Source organism: Oncorhynchus gorbuscha, linkage group LG01, assembly GCF_021184085.1.
Source record: "Oncorhynchus gorbuscha isolate QuinsamMale2020 ecotype Even-year linkage group LG01, OgorEven_v1.0, whole genome shotgun sequence".
Taxonomy (NCBI): Eukaryota; Metazoa; Chordata; class Actinopteri; order Salmoniformes; family Salmonidae; genus Oncorhynchus; species Oncorhynchus gorbuscha.
In genome coordinates this window covers 3,055,521-3,074,171 of record NC_060173.1, presented here as the reverse complement: position 1 = coordinate 3,074,171, position 18,651 = coordinate 3,055,521, and the positions used below count along the sequence as shown (strand labels likewise).

General features: G+C 41.5%; 1 pseudogene; it reads left to right on the top strand.

Moving 5' to 3' along the window:
• Positions 1 to 179: 179 nt before the first annotated feature.
• LOC124038428 lies at positions 180 to 17,271 on the top strand (annotated as a pseudogene).
• Positions 17,272 to 18,651: the final 1,380 nt, after the last annotated feature.

Below are 18,651 nucleotides of genomic sequence, written 5' to 3'. Positions count from 1 at the left end.
ACAAAACCTACCACTACCCCAACATCTACTACAACTACTTCAACAACTAAACCTACCACTACCCCAACATCTACTACAACTACTTCAACAACTAAACCTACCACTACCCCAACATCAAAACCTACCACTACCCCAACATCTACTACAACTACTTCAACAACTAAACCTACCACTTCCCAACAACAACTCCTACCAATACCCCAACAACTGCTACAACTACCCCAACATCAAAACCTACCACTACACCAACAACTCCCACAACTACTTCAACAACAAAACTTACCACAACCCCAACAACAAAAGCTACAACTACTACAGTTACTTCAACAACTAAACCTACCACTACCCCAACAACAACTACTACATCTACCCCAACATCAAAACCTACCACTACGCCAACATCTACTACAACTACTTCAACAACTAAACCTACCACTTCCCCAACAACAACTCCTACCACTACCCCAAAAACAACTCCTACCACCACCTCAACAACAACTCCTACCACTACCCCAACATTAAAACATACCACTACCCCAACAACTACTACAACTATTTCAACAACAAAACCTACCACTACCCCAATGTCTACTACAACTACTTCAACAGCTAAAACTACCACTTCCCAAACAACAACTCCTACCACTACCCCAACATCAAAACCTACCACTATCCAAACAACAACTTCAACTACTTCAACAACAAAACTTACCACAACCCCAACAACAAAACCTACAACTACTACAGCTACTTCAACAACATCTCCTACCAGTACCCCAACATCAACTCCTACCACTACCCCAACAACTATTACAACTACTTCAAAAACAAAACCAACCACTATGCCAACACCTACTACAACTACTTCAACAACTAAACCTACCACTACCCCAACAACAACTACTACATCTACCCCAACATCAAAACCTACCACTACCCCAACATCTACTACAACTACTTCAACAACTAAACCTACCACTTACCCAACAACAACTCCTACCACTACCCCAAAAACAACTCCTACCACCACCACCTCAACAACAACAACTCCTACCACTACCCCAACATTAAAACCTACCACTACCCCAACGTCTACTACAATTACTTCAACAGCTAAACCTACCACTTCCCTAACAACAACTCCTACCAATACCCAAACAACAACTCCTACCAATACCCAAACAACAACTCCTACCACTACCCCAACATCAAAACCTACCACTATCCAAGCAACAACTACAGCTACTTCAACAACTAAACCTACCACTACCCCAACTGCTCCTACCACTACCCCAACATCAAAACCTACCACTATCCAAACAACAACTACAGCTACTTCAACAACTAAACCTACCACTACCCCAACAGCTCCTACCACTACCCCAACATCAAAACCTACAACTACCTTAACAACATCTACTACAACAAAACCTACCAATACCCCAACAACTACTTCAGCTACTTCAACAACAATTCCTACCACTACCCCAACATCAAAACCTACCACTACCCCAACAACTACTACAACTACCCTAACAACAAAACCTACTACTAACCCAACAACAACTGCAACTACTTCAACAACTAAACCTGCCACTACCCAACCAAACAATACCATTTCTTCAACAACTAAACCTACCACTACCCCAACAACAACTACTGCAATTACCCCAACAACTAAACCTACCACAACCCCAACATCAAAACCTTCTACTACCCCAACAACTACTGCAACGACTTCAACAACACCTACTACAATTTCTTCAACAACTAAACCTACCACTACCCCAACAACAACTACTGCAACTACCCCAACAACTAAACCTACCATAACCCCAACAACAACTCCTACCACTACCCCAACATCAAAACCTTCTACTACCCCAATAACTACTGCAACTACTTCAACAACAACTACTACAGCTACTTCCACAACTAAACCTTTCACTACCCCAACAACAACTACTACAACTACCCCAAAATCAAAACCTACAACTACCCCAATAGCAACTACCTCTACTTCAACATCTAAACCTACCACTACCCCAACAACACCTACTACAACTACCCCTACAACTAAACCTAACACTACCCCAACAAAATATCCTACCACTACCCCAACAACATCTACTACCACTACCCCAACACCACCTACAACTACTTCAACAATTAAACCTACCACTACTCCAACATCTCCTACCACTACCCCAACGACAAAACCTACCACCACCCCTACAACTACTTCAACAACAACTACTACAACTACTTCATTAACTAAACCTACCACTACCCCAACAACTAATACAACTACCCCAACAACAAAACCTACTACTAACCCAACATCAACTACAACTACTTCAACAACTAAACCTACACCCACCCCAACAACACAACCTACCACTACCCCAACAGCTACTACCACCACTACCACTACCCCAACAACAACTACTACATCTACCCCAACATCAAAACCTACCACTACCCCAACAGCTACTACCACCACTACCACTACCCCAACATCTACTTCAATTACTTCAACAACTAAACCTACCAGTAAGCCAACATCTACTACAACTACCCCAACATCAAAACCTGCCACTACCCCAACGTCTACTACAACTACTCCCACAACTAAACCTACCACCTCCCCAACAACAAAACATTTGACAACAGCATCTACCACAACAACAGGCTTCATTGTAGTCACAAATCCACCACATACATCGCAGTCACCCGCACCTCAAGTGCAAAATACAACTTTGACCATACAGACAGAAAAAACTATGACATCAAAACCTACCACAACCCCTATCACTACCCCAACAACAACCCCTACCACCACCCCAACAACAACAACCCCTACCACTACCCCCAAAACAACCCCTACCATTACCCCCAAAACAACCCATATCACTAGCCCAACACCCCTACCACTAGCCCAACCACAAATCCTACCACATTATGTTTTTGCACATATAAAAATCTAAATTTCCCTGCTGGTAAGTGAAAGCTTCCTTCATTAAAATGATTAATTCTGACTACATATTGCATTCATACACTTCATTTAATATCTATTCATTACTAATATTATGTTTATGTTTAGGTTCCTTGATATATAATGAGACTGATGGGGCAGGCTGGTGTTTCACCTCTTACTGTAACTCAAGTTGTGTTGTTGAGAAACAAGCCAGACCATGTCCCTCTACGACCCCGGCTACAGTCAGCACTGTCTCAGCTACAGTCAGCACTGTCTCAACAACAACAGAAGCTACACATTCTACAACATCTACTTTGTCCCCGACTACACCTTACAAGGGCTGTGAATATGTCATTCCACCAAGAAAGGTAATGAAATAAAATAAACATAATTATTGTGTTCATTAGTTCATAGTGCTGTGTAGTTTATATAGTTGTGTAGTTCGCAGTGTTGTGTAGTTTATAGTGTTCTGTAGTTCATAGTGTTGTGTAGTTCGTAGTGTTTGTGTAGCTCATAGTGTTGTGTAGTTCATAGTGTTGTGTAGTGTATAGTGTTGTGTAGTACGTAGTGTGTTTACTTTCAGGACTAAAACATACATTTTCAACTTTAGGATGGTGAGACTTGGAAGACAGACAACTGCACTACTCAGACTTGCCACAGGGTGTAATTACCACCACGCCTGTGGACTGTAAGTCTGTAGAAAAGCCTGTGTGTGAAAATGGATACCCACCAGTGAAAGTCTATGACGAATCAGGTTGCTGCTATCACTACGAATGTGAATGTAAGTTCAAACGTAATGTTTTAAATTATCTTCTCACCTTCTACAAATACGTATTGCCCCCAGTTTAATTGTTTTAAAGACGTCTTTTCAGTGATTTTTGAACTTTTTCTGTTGAAAGAGATATCCCAAATATAAATACAGTAAAGTATGCATACTAAAGGGTAAAGAAATACAATATGTTTTTTTACACAAATGAAAACTTCAAGGAGTTGGTCTGATCCAGTGGCGCAACTTTGGTTTTAGAAGTGGGGGGGTGGGGGGGGGCATAATCATTATCATTATTATTTATATCCAGTCGCATAAACACTCCAAACAGCCTACTGGACCACTCAGAGGGGTCCGCATGGTCCTAAAGCGCAGCGTTGCCTTGTTTTGTATCACAATACAATGATACAAAACTGAAATTACAAAAAAACTGATACAAACTGAAATTCCACCCCCCATCCCCAGTGAAAGTTGCACCCTTGGTCTGATCTGATAGTGACATTGTGATGTTATCAGCTTGTGCCATTTCATGAGGATACCTCGACCAGCTGCTGTGTTCAGCAAATCAGGTGTTAAATGAGGTGAAAAGGAGACTGGAGTAGGACTTTAAACTCTTATATTGATGAGAGATCTATCTATTTGTTACCTTCTTCTGTTCTATCTCTCAGGTATATGCTATGGATGGGGAGACCCTCATTACGTCACATTTGATGGCCAATATTACAGTTTCAGGAAAACTGCACCTACGTTTTGATTAAAGAAATAGTTCCTCGACAGAACTTCAGTGTCATCATCGACAACTATAACTGCGATCCGTCTGGACATGCGACCTGCCCTCAGTCTCTGATTGTCAATTACAAGTCCTATAAAATCGTTCTTACTCCGAAGAGATTAAACGTGACAACAAATATGGTAATTATAATTGTGCTATTGTTCACATTTATACACTTTAAAAAGTGCACTTTGAGATAGAAATGTTTTGATACAGACATTCTTTGATACAGACATTATTTGATACAGACATTCTTTGATACAAACATTATTTCATATAGACATCCTTTGATATAGATATTATTTGATACAGACATTATTTGAGATAGACATTCTCATACCACTTTAAGACTTAAAATAATCTAGCTTCATATTTTGAAATCTATTATTTACTTATTTACTTTTTGTAACGTGGGGGTATTGATTAATAGGGATATCTGATATTGCCCACTACGACAAATGTAATTTGCAGTACTACACTACAGTAGTTACAAATAGTTATTTAGCAACATTACATATTGGTTAACCACTTTGATGATGCCATCACATTAACTCAAAACCATCATCAAGGTATCTGAAACATTCCCATGACATTTCAAAGAATTTCATTATATTGACAAATTATTAACAGACAACCAACTCTCCTTGTGACTTAATTTAGTTCAGGAAACCGTTCATATCTTATCTACATTATTGTACTGTTATTCTGTTCTCTATTCTCATTCGTAATGTAATGTTTTCCTAATCATTCACAAGGTTTACATCAATGGAAATCAGATCTTCCCAACCTTTTCTAATGAAGACCTCATGATCACCAGCACTGGGGTAGAGTTACTGTTGAAGATCCCTGCCATTAAAGCAACAGTGATGTTTAAGTCCCTTATGTTCAGTGTAACCCTGCCAGACTCCCTATTCCACAACAACACAGAGGGGCAGTGTGGTAAGTATTTAGGCTTTACTGCTTCCCAAATGGCACACTGTTCTCAATGTAGTGCAATCCTTTTAACCAGGGGGAATAGGGTCCCATTGTAGTGCACTCCTTTTAACCAGGGGGAATAGGGTCCCATTGTAGTGCAATCCTTTTAACCAGGGGGAATAGGGTCCCATTGTAGTGCAATCCTTTTAACCAGGGGGAATAGGGTCCAATTGTAGTGCACTCCTTTTAACCAGGGGGAATAGGGTCACATTGTAGTTCACTCCTTTTAACCAGGGGGAATAGGGTCCCATTTTAGTGCACTCTTTTTAACCAGGGGGAATAGGGTCCCATTGTAGTTCACTCCTTTTAACCAGGGGGAATAGGGTCCCATTGTAACTTTTAACCAGGGGGAATAGGGTCCCATTGTAGTGCAATCCTTTTAACCAGGGGGAATAGGGTCCCATTGTAGTGCACTCCTTTTAACCAGGGGGAATAGGGTCCCATTGTAGTGCACTCCTTTTAACCAGGGGGAATAGGGTCCCATTGTAGTACACTCCTTTTAACCAGGGGGAATAGGGTCCCATTGTAGTGCACTCCTTTTAACCAGGGGGAATAGGGTCCCATTGTAGTACACTCCTTTTAACCAGGGGGAATAGGGTCCCATTGTAGTACACTCCTTTTAACCAGGGGGAATAGGGTCCCATTGTAGTGCACTCCTTTTAACCAGGGGGAATAGGGTCCCATTGTAGTGCACTCTTTTTAACCAGGGGGAATAGGGTCCCATTGTAGTACACTCCTTTTAACCAGGGGGAATAGGTTCCCATTGTAGTGCACTCCTTTTAGCCAGGGGGAATAGGGTCCCATTGTAGTACACTCCTTTTAACCAGGGAGAATAGGATCCCATTGTAGTGCACTCCTTTTAACCAACTTTTAACCAGGGGGAACAGGGTCCCATTGTAGTGCACTCATTTTAACCAGGGGGAATAGGGTCCCATTGTAGTACACTCCTTTTAGCCAGGGGGAATAGGGTCCCATTGTAGTACACTCCTTTTAACCAGGGAGAATAGGGTCCCATTTGGGATGCATCCATTGTGTAGACCAAAAACACTTTAAGTATGAATCAGATGAACAGCTTGTAGTACTCTGTGAGTAAACTGAACATTTGTTGCAATGATTTAATGTTATTTTGTTGCGTGTTTTTGCATTTCCATGGCATTAAAGTTCACTATACAGTTACAATGATAGAAAAACCAATTAAAAGATACTGTAGGTAGGCTTAATGTTATGAGCAGCTGTTTCTGACATAAAATAACTTGTGTTTTCTCTCATTCCCATATTTATTGTGCCTTTATAAAGGTACCTGTGACAATATCAGGAAAAATGATTGCAGATTACCGAATGGAAAGATTGACCCATCATGTCCTGGGATGGCTCATGAATGGAAGATTCCTGATGTTAAAAAACCCTACTGTGAACGGCAACCCGTTATCCTACCTACCCCCACGCCTCTAACCTGCCCGTCAAGAAAGACATCAATCTGTGACATCATACTTAGCCCGTAAGACGTGTAACCTTGTAATAACACAAAGAGACAGCTATATTACAAAGACAAGGGAATCTGATTGAGGTTGCTATGACACTGTTTACATACAAGTCTGTAAACTCTCCAGTAAAGTCAAGGGTTGTTGTTCCAAAACTTAGAACCAAACTTAACTTACAGACTGTTTATGCCGTATAAAATATGTCATATTCATAGGAACTTCATAGATGCTTCACAAATAATGAAGCGTGTTAGGCATACAGTAATCAATATTTGTAAGTGATCTGTTGTGACATGTTAAATGCCCCATTTGGGTTAGGCCGATATAATAACTTAAATGGGTTCTTTATTTTGGAAGGGTCTTTAAGCAATGCCATGATGTTATCCCACAACAACCCTTCTTCGAGGCCTGTAAGTTTGATGTCTGCAACATGCCAAATATCTCAATCGGCTGCTCCAGCCTGGAAACCTACGCTGTGAGGTGTGCAGCAGCTGGAGTCTGTATCGACTGGAGGAAATCAACTAATGGAACATGTGGTAGGGAAGGACTTTCATATCCAATAAGACCTGTGTCCCCAATGGGATCCTATTCCCTACATAGTGCACTGCTTTTGACCAGGCTCCGGCCATAAGTAGTGATCTAAATAGGGAATAGTTTCCAATTTCGGATGCAGGATAGATGTTAACACGGTTTTAAATAATTCTAATAACTTTACGATTTACATTAATTATTTGTATTTTGACAACCTGCATGTATTTTGACCATGATATAGATCTGACATGCCCTAAGACCAAAGTGTATAAGGCATGTGGCTCTACTATCCAGCCAACATGCAATTCAAGGTATCCATCTCATTCCCATCTCATCTCATTCTCATTCTCATCTCATTCTCATCTCATTCCCATCTCATCTCATTCTCATTCTCATCTCATTCCCATCTCATCTCATTCTCATCTCATCTCATTCTCTTCTCATCTCATTCCCATCTCATCTCATTCCCATCTCATCTCATTCCCATCTCATCTCATTCCCATCTCATCTCATTCCCATTGTTACGAATCCCTTTTGGCCCGACAGTCTAGGGGGGGTGGTAATGAGACACGTAACATAACTCATGCAAATTATTATTGTGACAAAGTAAAAGTGTGCACGAAATAACCACGACAACAGAAATCTACCGTCAAACTCTAGGTTTATTTATAAACACACGGTAATGGGGGGAGCAGGAAAAGGGGCTGAGCTGGACCCAAGGAAAGAAACAATAAATATACAAAAACACACCCCTAAGCTAGACTAGCCTACTTTAACAGCTAACTAACTAACCAAAAATACAGTGGGTGGTCCGCCCAGTTCTACCTAGTGTATTTAACAAAGTTCACCTACGGGTAGTGTATGCCCATGGGCGACTTGTCTTGGTTTCCCCTTTTTCCCACCAGCAACAAACAAACACCATAACCAAAAACAATACTCACAGGTGATGACAAAGTGCTATGGAGGTGCTTTAAACAAAAGAGAGGTTAAGACACAAAGTTGAAACACAGAGACCTACAGACATGGCATTTACAGAGAGATTGAGCTAGAGATTGAGCTAGAGATTGAGCATTCTGAGCTGAGCTTTAGAACAAACAAATGATGGGGTTTTTAAACCATGGGGAAGGAACTGTGATAGGTCAGGAAATAGGAGGAGGTGTGTCTTCTGATTGATGATTGATTGTTGACTGATTGGGGAGTGATGGTTTTCACCTGTGAGGGGAGAAGGAGAGAAAAGAAACACACACAGGATAACTGTATCCGTAACACCCATCTCATCTCATTCTCTTCTCATGTCATTCCCATCTCATCTCATTTACCATCCCATCTCATTCTCATTCCCATCTCATTCTCATCTCATCTCATTCTCATTACCATCTCATTCCCATCTCATTCTCATCTCATCTCATTCTCATTACCATCTCATTCCCATCTCATTCTCATCTCATCTCATTCTCATTACCATCTTATTCCCATCTCATCTCATCTCATTCCCATCTCATCTCTATCTCATTCCCATCTCATCTCATTCCCAACTCATCCCCATCTCATTCTCATTCCCATCTCATTCCCATCTCATCTCATTCTTATTCTCATTCCGATCTCATCTCATTCACATCTCATTCCCATCTAATTCTCATCTCATTTCAATCTCATTTTCATTTTCATCTTATTCTCATCTCATCTCATTCCCATCTAATTTCATTCCCATCTCATTCCCATTTCATTCTCATTCCCATCTCATTTTCATCTTATTCTCATCTCATCTCATTCCCATCTCATTTCATTCTCATCTCATTCCCATCTCATCTCATTTCAATCTCATGCTCATCTCATTTCATTCCCATCTCATATCATTCTCATCTCATCTCATTCCCATCTAATTCTCATTCCCATCTCATCTCATTCTCATCTAATTCCCATCTCATCTCATCTCATTCCCATCTAATTCTCATCCCCATCTCATTCTCATTCCCATCTCATCGCATCTCAATCCCATCTCATCTCTTCTCATCTCATTCCCATCTCATTCTCATATAATTCTCATTCCCATCTCACCTCATTCCCATCTCATTATTTTACACTTGTAAATACACCACTTGTTTCCATTATATTCCAAAGTTTCTAGTCTGTAATTAATTGTTTTTTCTTATCATAGATACAATGACAAATATGTGCATTCATGTCAGGGAGCACAAATGACCCGTAACATTGTATGTGACTCATTCATGGAGGGCTGTTTCTGCCCTGAGGGTACCATCTTGTTCAACACATTCTCTGACACCTGTGTTCGTGACTGTGGTAAGGATGTGTCAGTTTAAGGAATACATTGTTTAATTGTGTCTCAAAGTACCAGCATGTATGACCTAAGATCTTATTTTCCCTTCAAGGATGCACAGGACCTGATGGAAAACCCAAACAGGTAATAATGTGGATGTATACCACAATGAATCTGTCAGAAGAAATGGTTCAACAGCTCACTTCACATTATGGCCCACAAAAAGGTTCTGTATAGAACCCCCATTATTTGAATCAGTTTACTAGTTTCATTGGGGCTTGTAAGTTGTCCAGCCCTGAAGAGGCTGGAGCCCTATTGTTATAATAATCAATCAAATGTATTTGATAAAGCCCTTTTTTCATCATCAGCAGCAACAAAGCAATTACACATACCCAGCCTAAAACTCAAAGAGCAAGCAATGCAGAGGCAGAAAGTCAGTGGCTAGGAAAAACTCCCTAGAAGGCAGAAACCTAGGAATAAACCAAGAGAGGAACCAAGCTCTGACGGGTGGCCAGTCCTCGTCTTAATACATTTGAAGTCTCTGCTAACAGTGTTTGTTTTGTCCCAACACAGTTTGGTGAGACTTGGTACAGTAACTGCCAAAAGTGCACGTGTAATGCTGACACACTGAGTGTCCAGTGTGAACCAGTGAAATGTCCGCCCCAAGATATTGTTACCTGTAAGAAGTACGGTGAGGTGTTGGTCAACGAGACAGTGGACTGCTGTCAGAAAAATACATGTGGTGAGTAGAGACAGGATAGAGAGGCACCTTAACGTGTTACCAGGTAACCCGGGTACAAGTCTGCTTGTGCTAAATGTTTGGCATATGACAAGGAGTGGAATGTTAGCACCAAACAGCTTTTCATTCTAGCTACTTCATAAAGCCTTCATAAGCACTACATAAATGTGTTACAAAGCATCTATAACATGCTTTATAAAGGGTTCATAAATGTTCATAACTCTGTGACATAATCACCGATGTCAAATGTGACATAAAACACTGTGTGGAATATAATATAAACTTTTGTTTTATAAAGGGTGACATGTTGTGCTGAAGGACGGCTTACTCTCTAAAGTGAAGTCACGTTAGTCACATTACAACTAATCTCGTTCCAAGAACGTCTGGTGGACCAACGCATCCATCTTTGCCTTCGTTAGTTAGTTAGGTTTAAAATAACATTTGAGGAATATAAATTGTGGAAATGCCCAATAATTCTGACTTTTTTGACTATGTTAAATTCCTGTCACCCTACAGTAAATATGTTAAATATGTTTATATGTTAATATATGTAAATAAATATATAAATATATATGTATATATTTATATGTAAATATGTTAAATACCAGTAACCTGAGAGAACCTTCATAAGTCATCAGAACGTTACTAAGCTATTAATTGACACTGTCTTGCAACACTTAGTTTGAAGAGCGCCACCTTCTGTCTTTCTTAAATACATCCACAATGACTCTATATCATATAATGCTGTATTCACTGTAGAGTCAGACCTCTTTGGCCATTCACAATACATCCATATAGACTCTATATCATATAATGCTTTATTCACTGTATAGTCAGTCCTCTTTGGCCATTCACAATACATCCATATAGACTCTATATCATATAATGCTGTATTCACTGTAGAGTCAGACCTCTTTGGCCATTCACAACACATCCATATAGACTCTATATCATATAATGCTTTATTCACTGTATAGTCAGTCCTCTTTGGCCATTCACAACACATCCATATAGACTCTATATCATATAATGCTGTATTCACTGTAGAGGCAGTCCTCTTTGGCCATTCACAACACACACATAAAAGCTTAATGATGGGAACATCAACGTATTAAGAATCTGGGAATTATCACTAACAGCTAAAACAAATACACATTAAAGACCTGTTTAAACCATACATTTCCTTTTAATTGTACATTTTCAAATCAATTTAAATACATAACGTTTCAAAAAAGTCCAGCAATGTAATTACATTGAACACCGGACTGTGATTAGTGTATAAATGTGTTACAAAACATCTATAACGTGCTTAATAAAGGGTTCATAAATGTGCTGTAACTCTGTGACATAATCACGGGACTGTGATTAGTGTAGCTTGGGTCCCTGAGCTGGTGGACCAATGGGTTCTTACCTCTCTTTCTGCAGGAGGTTCTGCATGTTGATTCCAACCTTAAAATTAACAATAAAGACATTTAGCAGGTGTGTTAGGAAATGCCTTTGTCACACTAATTAAATTACATTTTAGGTCTTTATTGGCAAGGGAAACATATGTTAACATTGCCAAAGCAAGTGAAGTAGATAATAAACAAAAGTGAAATTAACAATAAAATTTAACAGTAAACATTACACTCATAGAAGTTCCAAAAAAATAAAGACATTTCAATACAGTGTTGTAAGGATGTGCAAATTATTTGAAATAACTATTGCGATAGCTACAATATATAATCTAACTCAATACTTAACTACTATAAACTCATAAAAATTACAATAAATATAGGTTCATTATTCATAAGGCTTTTATTAAGCAGTGCTTATGCCACCTTTTTTAAAGGTTTGTCTAATTTGACACAGTGGGTTATGTCATACAGTGGGTTATGTCATACAGTTATGCCCCTACTCGGATGGTATCGCGCCGTCCCAACCTTCGCTCTCTCTCCCCCGCTACTCTCTCCTCTTCCATCCTATCATCTCTTCCCTCCGCTCAAACCTTCTCCCACCTATCTCCTGATTCTGCCTCCTCAACCCTCCTCTCCTCCCTCTCTGCATCCCTTGACTCTCTATGTCCCCTATCCTCCAGGCCGGCTCGGTCCTCCCCTCCCGCTCCGTGGCTCGATGACTCATTGCGAGCTCACAGAACAGGGCTCCGGGCAGCCGAGCGGAAATGGAGGAAAACTCGCCTCCCTGCGGACCTGGCATCCTTTCACTCCCTCCTCTCTACATTTTCCTCCTCTGTCTCTGCTGCTAAAGCCACTTTCTACCACGCTAAATTCCAAGCATCTGCCTCTAACCCTAGGAAGCTCTTTGCCACCTTCTCCTCCCTCCTGAATCCTCCGCCCCCCCCTCCTCCTCTCTGCAGATGACTTCGTCAACCATTTTGAAAAGAAGGTCGACGACATCCGATCCTCGTTTGCTAAGTCAAACGACACCGCTGGTTCTGCTCACACTGCCCTACCCTGTGCTCTGACCTCTTTCTCCCCTCTCTCTCCAGATGAAATCTCGCGTCTTGTGACGGCCGGCCGCCCAACAACCTGCCCGCTTGACCCTATCCCCTCCTCTCTTCTCCAGACCATTTCCGGAGACCTTCTCCCTTACCTCACCTCGCTCATCAACTCATCCCTGACCGCTGGCTACGTCCCTTCCGTCTTCAAGAGAGCGAGAGTTGCACCCCTTCTGAAAAAACCTACACTCGATCCCTCCGATGTCAACAATTACAGACCAGTATCCTTCTTTCTTTTCTCTCCAAAACTCTTGAACGTGCCGTCCTTGGCCAGCTCTCCCGCTATCTCTCTCTGAATGACCTTCTTGATCCAAATCAGTCAGGTTTCAAGACTAGTCATTCAACTGAGACTGCTCTCCTCTGTATCACGGAGGCGCTCCGCACTGCTAAAGCTAACTCTCTCTCCTCTGCTCTCATCCTTCTAGATCTGTCGGCTGCCTTCGATACTGTGAACCATCAGATCCTCCTCTCCACCCTCTCCGAGTTGGGCATCGCCGGCGCGGCCCACGCTTGGATTGCGTCCTACCTGACAGGTCGCTCCTACCAGGTGGCATGGCGAGAATCTGTCTCCTCACCACGCGCTCTCACCACTGGTGTCCCCCAGGGCTCTGTTCTTGGCCCTCTCCTATTCTCGCTATACACCAAGTCACTTGGCTCTGTCATAACCTCACATGGTCTCTCTTATCATTGCTATGCAGACGACACACAATTAATCTTCTCCTTTCCCCCTTCTGATGACCAGGTGGCGAATCGCATCTCTGCATGTCTGGCAGACATATCAGTGTGGATGACGGATCACCACCTCAAGCTGAACCTCGGCAAGACGGAGCTGCTCTTCCTCCCGGGGAAGGACTGCCCGTTCCATGATCTCGCCATCACGGTTGACAACTCCATTGTGTCCTCCTCCCAGAGCGCCAAGAACCTTGGCGTGATCCTGGACAACACCCTGTCGTTCTCAACCAACATCAAGGCGGTGGCCCGTTCCTGTAGGTTCATGCTCTACAACATCCGCAGAGTACGACCCTGCCTCACACAGGAAGCGGCGCAGGTCCTAATCCAGGCACTTGTCATCTCCCGTCTGGATTACTGCAACTCGCTGTTGGCTGGGCTCCCTGCCTGTGCCATTAAACCCCTTCAACTCATCCAGAACGCCGCAGCCCGTCTGGTGTTCAACCTTCCCAAGTTCTCTCACGTCACCCCGCTCCTCCGTTCTCTCCACTGGCTTCCAGTTGAAGCTCGCATCCGCTACAAGACCATGGTGCTTGCCTACGGAGCTGTGAGGGGAACGGCACCTCAGTACCTCCAGGCTCTGATCAGGCCCTACACCCAAACAAGGGCACTGCGTTCATCCACCTCTGGCCTGCTCGCCTCCCTACCACTGAGGAAGTACAGCTCCCGCTCAGCCCAGTCAAAACTGTTCGCTGCCCTGGCCCCCAATGGTGGAACAAACTCCCTCACGACGCCAGGACAGCGGAGTCAATCACCACCTTCCGGAGACACCTGAAACCCCACCTCTTTAAGGAATACCTAGGATAGGATAAGTAATCCCTCTCACCCCCCTAAGTTTTAGATGCACTATTGTTAAGTGACTGTCCCACTGGATGTCATAAGGTGAATGCACCAATTTGTAAGTCGCTCTGGATAAGAGCGTCTGCTAAATGACTTAAATGTAAATGTAAATGTTATAGATGATTTGTAATTTCTGTAGTGTTGATGAAGCCTTTATAGTGACCATGTCATTGGACCCTGTCATTGGACCCTGTCGTTGGACCATGTTATTGGACCATGTCATTGGACCATGTCATTGGACCCTGTCATTGGACCCTGTCATTGGACCATGTTATTGGACCATGTCATTGGACCATGTCATTGGACCCTGTTATTGGACCATGTTATTGGACCATGTTATTGGACCATCATGCACCATAATTTAAAAACTTTGTAAAGTGATAAAACAGTGACTTCATATTTCTATTCCAAGAATGTGGAAAGGCACAGCGCTCACTCAAACATATCATGTACTTAGACTTTAACTTTAACCTGGAGCTAATTATTAAGCCCAGGATGAATGTAAATATTATCATGAACATGGAGCAGGTGTCATGATGGTAACATGGAGCAGGTGTCATGATGGTAACATGGTGCAGGTGTCATGATGGTAACATGGAGCAGGTGTCATGATGGTAACATGGTGCAGGTGTCATGATGGTAACATGGAGCAGGTGTCATGATGGTAACATGGTGCAGGTGTCATGATGGTAACATGGAGCAGGTGTCATGATGGTAACATGGTGCAGGTGTCATGATGGTAACATGGAGCAGGTGTCATGATGGTAACATGGTGCAGGTGTCATGATGGTAACATGGAGCAGGTGTCATGATGGTAACATGGTGCAGGTGTCATGATGGTAACATGGAGCAGGTGTCATGATGGTAACATGGTGCAGGTGTCATGATGGTAACATGGTGCAGGTGTCATGATGGTAACATGGAGCAGGTGTCATGATGGTAACATGGTGCAGGTGTCATGATGGTAACATGGTGCAGGTGTCATGATGGTAACATGGTGCAGGTGTCATGATGGTAACATGGTGCAGGTGTCATGATGGTAACATGGAGCAGGTGTCATGATGGTAACATGGTGCAGGTGTCATGATGGTAACATGGTGCAGGTGTCATGATGGTAACATGGAGCAGGTGTCATGATGGTAACATGGTGGAGGTGTCATAATGGTAACATGGTGCAGGTGTCATGATGGTAACATGGTGCAGGTGACATGATGGTAACATGGTGGAGGTGTCATAATGGTAACATGGTGCAGGTGTCATGATGGTAACATGGTGCAGGTGTCATGATGGTAACATGGAGCAGGTGTCATGATGGTAACATGGTGCAGGTGTCATGATGGTAACATGGTGCAGGAATTGTGTCTAACTTAACCGTTCAACAACTGTTATGTCTCAACCATTGTCTGACCCTTTTATTGTGTGTTCTTTCAGTGTCCAAACCTGTTTGTGTCCACAACAATACTGAATACACGGTGAGAAGTGACACTTCTTTGCAGGCAGAATACAGCAGTATTACAATAAATAATTTGTACATTTTGCATGAAATAAACCTAAATATTGATTCCCTAATGAGAACATATAAATGATTAAAAATGTTCATAAATGATCAGAAATGTTAAAGATGTAAATGCTTAAAATGATTGTATAATGCTTGTTTACATTTTTGAATAATGATGTACATATTTATTTTTTGCTACTTGACAGCTTGGGGAGTTTTGGTCGCCCCCTAGTGACCGCTGTGTGAAGTATGAATGCACGAAGACAAACAACCAGCTCATCGTTGTGGAATCCAAATTGGAATGCCCAGTGTTCCGTCCAGAGGACTGTGTCCCTGTAAGTAGATGAGGAAACTGGTTGAATGTGTTTGTTTGAAGTAAAGTAACTATTCCTAAATATACTGCTTGCTTCATTTGATAGTACCTTTTAGGTTATATTGAATTTACACCCGAGTAACATATTCATAGATGATCATAGTTTTCCAATATAACAGCTATACTGTGTTCTCTAGCTCATTAGACTGTAACTAGTCATATCCATTTGAGCTGTACACTGTTCTTTTTCACAGGGAACTGAGAAAACTGATGCAAATGGATGTTGCACAACCTGTAAGTTAAAACAATATGATTAATTTCTAAATGTTCATGATTAGTTTTGTATTTTCGTTTATACATCAGATCTACTCGTCAAACACAACCTCTTATGGAGCGGCAGGGTAGCCTAGTGGTTAGAGCGCTAGACTAGTAACCGGAAGATTGCAAGTTCAAACCCCTGAGCCGACAAGGTACAAATCTGTCGTTCTGCCCCTGAACAGGCACTGTTCCTAGTCCTTCATTGAAAATAAGAATTTGTTCTTAGCTGACTTGCCTGGTTAAATAAAGGTTAAATAAAAAAATGAACCTGACCTCTTATGATACAATAAATCAACGTTGAGTTACTGTAGATGAAAGTGAATACAGATGTGATGTACTGTTTCAAGTTGCTCATCTTTAGTCCATCTTTACATAGGAAGGGGGAAACTCATCACTTTAAAATGTTCTCCTTAACTCTGTCTACCTCCACAGGCACTTTAATCAGTCACTGTGATGTGAAGAACACCACCACCTACCTTGAGGTGAATAACTGCAGGTCCTCTGTGCCGGTGGAAATCTCAGCCTGCGGGGGATCCTGTGGAACATCTTCTATGTGAGTACAAACTCTAAATAAGAACACACACACGCCAAAAAGCACACAGAAACAAACGCAACATGCATTTGGGTTTTGCAGAAAGGGAAATAGTACACATAGTATTTAATAAAGAATGTATTCATTACATAACGGTTACTAATAAAAGGGGCAATCTGCAATTCAAACAATAACAAAATGGCCACCCTGCCAGTGTTTTGGCAAAAAGCTGAAGAATGGGGCTGGAGAAATGTAAACACTCTCAAGTTCATAGACAGGCCATGGATTTAAGAACTGACCGTCCATGATATCAAAATGATAGTTTTTATTATGTTTTGAGGCTATACAGTTTTTGTTAACAATTATGTTGTTTACCAACAATGGAATAAAACAATCTTATATTCTGGGTTGTGATGGGCTACGACAGTTGAACTCAGCTCATTAGGAATTTATAAGTGATATTCTTCAAGAATCAATGGGTATTATCAATTTACAAGTCCAGAAATATATGTAGCGATCACAGATTAGTCACTGAAATCTGCAACACTGATTACCTATTCTTATTCATTGATGTCAAAATGTCACAAGAACCACACCTTTTGTTTAGCCAATTCTATCTCAATGAATGAATGTGTTTTGTTCGATTAATTCCGTCGATATATATCTAAAATGTCCATTTATTTGGAGCGTTTGATCCAGATAAACACTGATTCCAACTTGCGCAACGTGACTACAAAATATCTCAAGTTACCTCTAAACTTTGCCAAAACATTTCAAACTACTTTTGTAATGCAACTTTAGGTATTTTTCAACTTAAATAATTGATAAAATTGAAGACGGGATGATCTGTGTTCTATACAGGAGGAAAACAAACTGTAGCTTTCTGGTCACTCGCCTCTAACAGTAAGCTTCAAGTGACCCTCGTTCAAGATGGCCGTACTTCGTCATTACACAAAGGAATAACCTCAATCAGTTTCTAAAGACTGTTGACATCCAGTGGAAGTGATAAGAACTGCAAGAAGGTCCCTTAGAAATCTGGATTCCCAATGAAATCGTATTCAAAAGAGAGTGACCTAAAAAAAAAAGAATCTGAATGGTTTGTCCTCGGGGTTTCGCCTGCTAAATAAGTTATGTAATACTCACAGACGTGATTCAAACAGTTTTAGAAACTTCAGAGTGTTTACTACCCACATATACTAATACTATGCATATTTTATCTTCTGGGGATGAGTAGCAGGCAGTTGAATTTGGGCATGCATTTCATCCAGACTTGAAAATACTGCCCCCTGTCACCAAGGAGTTAACATAAAACATCAATAATGTTCCAACCGGAGAATTCCTTTGTCCTCAGAAATGCACTGGAACGAGAGGTAACTCCGAGAGACCAAGGATCTCTGCCAGACCA